Below are 6,793 nucleotides of genomic sequence, written 5' to 3' on the forward strand. Positions count from 1 at the left end.
TGGGGCGCCTGCCTTAGGCCCTGGTGGTGATCCCAGGATCTGGGATCGAATCCCACATGGGGCTCCCATGAGGAGCCTGCTTCTCCCTCTGCCTGTGTCTCTGCCTCTGTCTGTGTCTCTCATGAATAAGTAAATAAAATCTTACAAAAAAAGCGGGGGGGGGGGCGGGGGGGGAATGCCTGGGTGGCTCAGCAGTTGGGCCTCAGCCTTAAGCTCAGGGATTGATCCAGGAATTCTGAGACCTAGTCCCACATTGGGCTCCCTGCAGTGAGTCTGCTTCTCCTCTGCTTATATCTCTGCCTTCTCTCTGTGTCTCTCATGAATAAATAAATACAATCTTAAAAAAAATAGCCGGGCTCATTTCAGGACAAAATTATTTTCCTTTTCCTCAACAAAAAATGTATTATCATGCCTTGTACCTCTTCTACACATCTCCTACCTTCTCACACACAGAGTTGTTTTCCAGCAGTCTCGATTCCATGTGGCAGACTTTTTAAAAAATTGTACTTATTTACATTATTTAGAGAGAGAGCACTTGTGTGAAGGGGGAAAGGAGGAAGGGAGGGAGAGAGAGAGAGAGAATCTTTTTTTTTTTTTTAGAGTTTGCTTATTTATTCATGAGAGATGGAGAGAGAGAGAAAGCGCCAGAGACATAGACTGAAGCAGGCTCCCTGCAAGGAGCCAGATGTGGTACTTAATCCCGGACCCCCTGATCATGCCCTGAGCCAAAGACAGATGCTCAACCGCTGAGCCACCCAGGTATCCCCCATGTGGCAGACTTTAAACTCCTAGAAACCTCAGTCTTTGATGAAAAGTCAGTAGGAACCAATGGTGCACTGTCTATTGTATCAGAATTCTTTAGATTGGCAAATGTATGAATACATGTCATAGTTTTTAAAAACACAGTGTGTGTGTGTTTATAATACAATTTTGACGAAAGCACGAAACATGTTTGCTAACACACACAAGTATCTGCAGTTTTCCTGAATAAGACAAAAGATAAAAAGAAAAAAGGGAGGGGGGAAGAAAAGGGGGAAGAGGAAGGAAAACACAATCAAACAAAACAAAAAAGACACCTTGAGTGTCTTAGTGATTCATGCTTTAGTATTTTACCTTATGTTGAAAAGACGTAGGTATATGATGAATTCAACCCAATTTATCAATTAACCTAACACGACCTCAAAGTTTCAGGTCACCAAAGATTTTGGAAGCTATTGTAAATGTTTACCTATAAACCTTTTCTCTTTTATTTTACCTATTTGCTCTTAACAATGAAAAGTATAAGAGACAGATAAAATCGACCATTTTAAGTAGTTTTTGTGGACAAATCACAACAGGTACAACTTAACTAATCCATTGAGTTAACAGCAAAGTTGAGTAGGGCCCTCCCTAGGGCCTGGACCCTCCAGCATCCCGGACAGCCTGAGAGGAACAAGGGCATAAGTAGTTCTCATTTTCTTTTTTATGCTTGTTGTATAACAAGACAGCAAATCTGGTTTGCTGGTGATGGAAGGGTCTATTTCAATTACCACCATTCCAGGCTCACAAACTGTGACAGGAGTGCAGCATATCCCACCACCCACCCCAAAGGCTTGTAAGGCAGACATAACTGAAAATCAAGCAATTTTACAATTCGAGGGGGCAGTAGGGGATAGGAGTTTAAAGCTGGTTATCTGTATGATGTGTGACGTTGATAGCTCCAAAGACATGTCTTTTTAAAATAAACCAACAACCTTGAATTGACTTGAAAGCCGTATACGTCACCCCTATGTCCACTAAAAAGTGAACTGATTTGTTCCCCACTCCCACTGTCTGTTCTGAAGTGGGCAGTTTAAGTCCAGGGAGCCCTCAGGCCCCTTTTTGCCTGCTGATTTGGGAGGTACTCCAATGTGAACCTCAGAAGGAGGTGGCCCTTGGGCAGCCTGGGTGGCTCAGCGGTTTAGCACCACCTTTGGTCCAGGTCCAATTTCAAATCAGAACAGGGTTGGTTTCCTGCAAAGATATCAAAAGCTGCAGCAACAAACCAACCAACCAAAGACCAGAGTATCTCCCCAAGGGAACCGAGCATCAGTTCCTCCCCAAAAGTCAGGGCATTCATGAGCGAACCTATGTGAGAGGTTAGTTGAAAGCTGCATTATTGTATACATAAACCACATCTTCTTTATCCATTCGTCATAAACCACATCTTTATCCATTCAACAATGGAATATTATTCAGCTGTTAGAAATGACAAATACCCACCATTTGCTTCGACGTGGATGGAACTGGAGGGTATTATGCTGAGTGAAGTAAGTCAGTCAGAGAAGGACAATTATCATATGGTTTCATTCATTCAGGGAACATAGGAAATAGTGAAAGCGATTATAGGGGAAAGAAGGGGAACTGAGTGGGAAATGTCAGAAAGGAAGACAAACCATGAGAGACTCCTGACTCTGGGAAATGAACAAGGGGTATTGGAAGGGGAGGTGGGCAGGGGGTGGGGGTGACTGGGTGGCGGGCACTGAGGGGGGCACTTGACGAGATGAGCACTGGGTGTTATTCTGTATGTTGGCAAATTGAACACCAATAAAAAATAAATTTATCATTAAAAAATACCTACTTTCTCAGACTTAATTACAGCTCACTTCTACTGTACATGCGCCACCCAATGTCAAGAGAGTCAGGCTCCTTTTAAATAGAGGCAAGTTAACAGCTGCCTTCAAGGAACCGTTATTTGGAGTTATGTACAGTCCATTTACATGGGCCTCCACGCTAACTGTTGACATAGATTCTAACTCACTTTATGTTAGAGCCTGCTTGCAAGAAAGTTTTGTTTCTCAGAGTTCAGGAGGCCGCATTTCCTGCGAGCCTCCACGGGTAAAATTAATCTAGGTTCTAAGGCCTGGAGGTGAGAGGGTAGCACAAAACTCTCCAGGAACGCTGGTTGCTCACAGTTCACTGGACCATTCACTCCAGTGCAGCTAGCTTGTATCTGCCATGGGTGAGAGGCTAGTGGCAAGCCGCAGGCCCAAAATGCTTGTGTCACAGAGTTTAGCACAGTGCCTTTCCATGGTACCTTCTCACTTAGAGTGGAGCTAGCGTCTAACTCCCAGAGGTGAGAGGCTAGTTGATAGCTGCTTTCATGGAATGCTCCCTCTAAGTGGTAAGCACAATGCCTTTCCATTGCGTCACCACACCTAATGTCAGAAAGTTTCTTAACCAGTATGTGTGAGTCTAGGGGAAATCGCCTACAGGAATGACCAATTCTCCAAGTTAAAGCAGGGTCCTTCCACTGTGCCCCTTTTAAGATACTTCCTAATTCCCTTATGTGAAAAGCTAGTTGAAAGCTGCATTCAGAGAATGCTTCTTTCTAGACTTAAGTACAGCTAACTTCTAGTGCTCCTGTGCCTCCTACTGTTGAGGTAGGGTCAGGCTTCTTTTTATTTTCTTGCTTTTTTAAATACATTTTTTAAAAGATTTATTTTTATATTCATGAGAGACACACACAAAGAGAGGCAGAGACGTAGGCAGAGGAAGAAGCAGGTTTTTCACAGGAGCTGGATGGGGGACTTGATCCCTGATCCTGGGATCACGACCTGAGCTGAAATCAGACGCCCAACTGCTGAGCCACCCAGGCATTGCCAGGCATCTTTTTCTTAGAGGTAAATTGACAGCTGCCTTCAAGGAACCCTTGTTTCTTGGAGTTATGTACAGTGCATTTCCATTGGCCTCCACACCAGCTGTTGATATAGATTCTAACTCCCTTATGTAGAGACTTGTCAGAAGCTGCATGCAAGGAACGCTTGTTTCTCAGAGTGCAATAGGCTGCATTACCATGAGCCTCCACAGGTACGTTGATCTAGAGTCTAAGGCCAGGAGGTGAGAGAGTAGTGGAAAGCTGCTTTCCAGGAACGATGGTAGCAGACAGTTCACTACATAGCATTTGCATGGGTGATCCAAAACTATGAAGCAACCCTTATCCTCATGTGGGGAGAGGCTACTTTCAAGTTGCAGGCCCAGCACTACCTGTGTCTCAGATTAACTACAGTACCTTTCCAAGGACCCTCCTCACCTAGAGTGGAGCTAGCATATAACTCTCAAATGACAGGGGTTACTTGAAAGCTGGGTTCAAAGACTGCTTCTTTCTAAGAGTTGAGGACAGGGCCAGGCCCTTGTGGCTCCACACTGCCTGTGCACTTAGCTTCTAAATCACTTATATGTTACAGGCTTGTCAGAAACAACCTGCAAGGAACGCTTGTTTCCCAGAATGCAGTAGACCACATTTTCCGCAAGCCAACACATGTGCTTTGGATTTTGGTTCTATGGCCAGTAGGTGAGAGGGTAGTGCAAAGCTGCTCCCCAAGAACACTGGTTGCTCACCATTCAGTACATAGCATTTCCGTGGGCCCTCCACCCCTGTACAGCTATCTTGTACCTCCCATGTGTGAGAGGCAAGTGGCAAGCTACAGACCAAGAAGGCTTTTATCTCTGAGTTCAATACAGCCCTTTCCATGGAACCTCCTCACCTAGAGTGGAGCTAGCTTCTAACTCCCATAGGAAAGAGGCTGCTTGAAAGTTGGCTTCAAGGCATACTTCTGTCTGAGTGGTGAGCAAACAGCCTGTCCCTTGCAGCTCCACACTGCCTGTGGACTTATCTTCTAACTCCATTATGTTCGATGCTTGTGAGAAGCTGTGTGAGGGGCAAGTGGCAACCTGCAGGCCAGGAAGGCTTCTGTCTCCACATTCAATACAGCACTTTCCATGGAACCTCCTCCCCTACAGTGGAGCTAGCTTCTAACTCCCATAGGAATGAGGCTAGTTGAAAGCTGGCTTCAAGGCCTACTTATTTCTGAGAGTTGAGCATAGGGCCTGTTCCTTTGGCTCCACACTGCCTGTGGACTTAGCTTCCAACTCCGTTGTTGGAGGCTTGTCAGAAGCTACCTGCAAGGTACGCTTGTTTCTCAGAGTGCAGGAGGCCACATTTCCTTTTTTTTATATATAATAAATTTATTTTTTTTTGGTGTTCAACTTACCAACATACAGAATAACACCCAGTGCTCATCCCTTTAAGTGCCCCCCTCAGTGCCTGTCACCAATTCACCCCCACCCCCTGCCCTCCTCCTCTTCCACCACCCCTAGTTCGTTTCCCAGAGTTAGGAGTTTTTATGTGCCACATTTCATGTGAGCCACCATAAGTGCTTTTGATTTGAGTTCTAAGGCCGGTATGTGAGAGGGTAGTTCAAAGCTGCTCCCCTGGAACCCTGGGGGCTCACCGTTTAGTTCATAGCATTTCCATGGGCCCTCCACCCCTGTACAGCTAGCGTGTAACTCCCGAATGTGAGATGCAAGTGGCAAGCTACAGCCCTAGAAGGATAATGTCTCTGAGTTCATACAGTGCTTTCCATGGCACGTCCTCACCTAGATTGGAGCTAGCTTATAACTCCCATTAGCGTGAGGCTAGTTGAAAGCTGGATTCAAGGAATAATTCTTTCTGAGACTTGAGCACAGGGCCTGTTTTTCATGGTTCAACATCCAATGTGGACCTACCATCTAACTCCCTTATGTTAGAGGCTTGTCTGAAGCTAACTGCAAGAAACACTTATTTCTCAGAGTGCCTTATACCAGATTTCCCATAAAACAACACATGTGCTTTTGATTTTGGTTATAAGGACAGTAGGTGAGAGGGTAGTCCAAAGCTCCTTCCCTGGAATGCTGGGTGCTCACCGTTCAGTACATAGCATTTCCGTGGGTCCACCAACCCTGTACAAATACAAATACCTTGTACCTCTCATGTGTGAGAGGCAAATGGCAAGCTGCAGTCCCGGAAGGCTTGTGTGTCCGAGTTCAATACAGCCCTTTCCATGGCACCTCCACACCTAGAGTGCAACTAGCTTCTAACTCCCATAGAAGCAAGGCTAATTGAAAGCTGGGTTCATGACATACTTATTTCTGAGAGTTGAGCACAGTGCCTTTCTGTTCTGGCTCCAGACTGCCTGTGGAACTAGCTTCTAACTCCCTTTTGTTAGATTCTTGTCAGAAGCTGGGTGAGAGGCAAGTGGCAAGCTGTAGGCCCTGATGGCTGTTATCTCCAAGGTCAGTACAGAGCTTTCCATGGAACCACCTAACCTAGAATGGAGCTAGCTTCTAACTCCCAATGGAGCAAGGCTAATTGAAAGCTGGGTTAATGACATACTTATTCCTGAGTTTTGAGGAAACGGCCTGTCCCTCGAGCCTCCACAATGCCTGTGGACTTAGCTTCTAAGTCTCTTAGATGCTTGTCTGAAGATGGGTGAGAGGCAAGTGGCAAGCTCTAGGCCTGGATGGCTGTGTCTCTGAGTTTAATACAGTGCTTTCCATGGGACCTCCTCACCTAGAGTGAAGATTGTTTCTAACTCTCAGTGGAGCAAGGCTAGTTGAAACCTGGGTTCATGACATACTTATTTCTGAGAGTTGAGAATAGGGCCTGTCCCTTAGGGCTCCAAACTGCCTGTGGACTTAGCTTCCAAATCCATTATGTTAGAGTCTTGTCAGAAGCTTCCTTCAAGGATCACTTGTTTCTCAGATTACAGTAGGCCACATTCCCTACAAGCCACCACATGTGCTTTTGATATTGGTTCTAAGGCCAGTAGGTGAGAGGGTAGTGCAAAGCTGCTCCCCCAGAACACTGGTTGCTCACTGTTCAGTACATAGCATTTCCATGGACCTTCAACCCTAGTACAGCTAGGGTTGTACCTCCTGTGGGTCAGAGGCAAGTGGCAAGCTGTATCCCAGAGAGTTTGTATCTCTGAGTCCAATTCTGCACTTTCCATGGAAC

This window comes from Vulpes vulpes, chromosome 14 (genome assembly GCF_048418805.1).
Source record: "Vulpes vulpes isolate BD-2025 chromosome 14, VulVul3, whole genome shotgun sequence".
NCBI lineage: Eukaryota > Metazoa > Chordata > Mammalia > Carnivora > Canidae > Vulpes > Vulpes vulpes.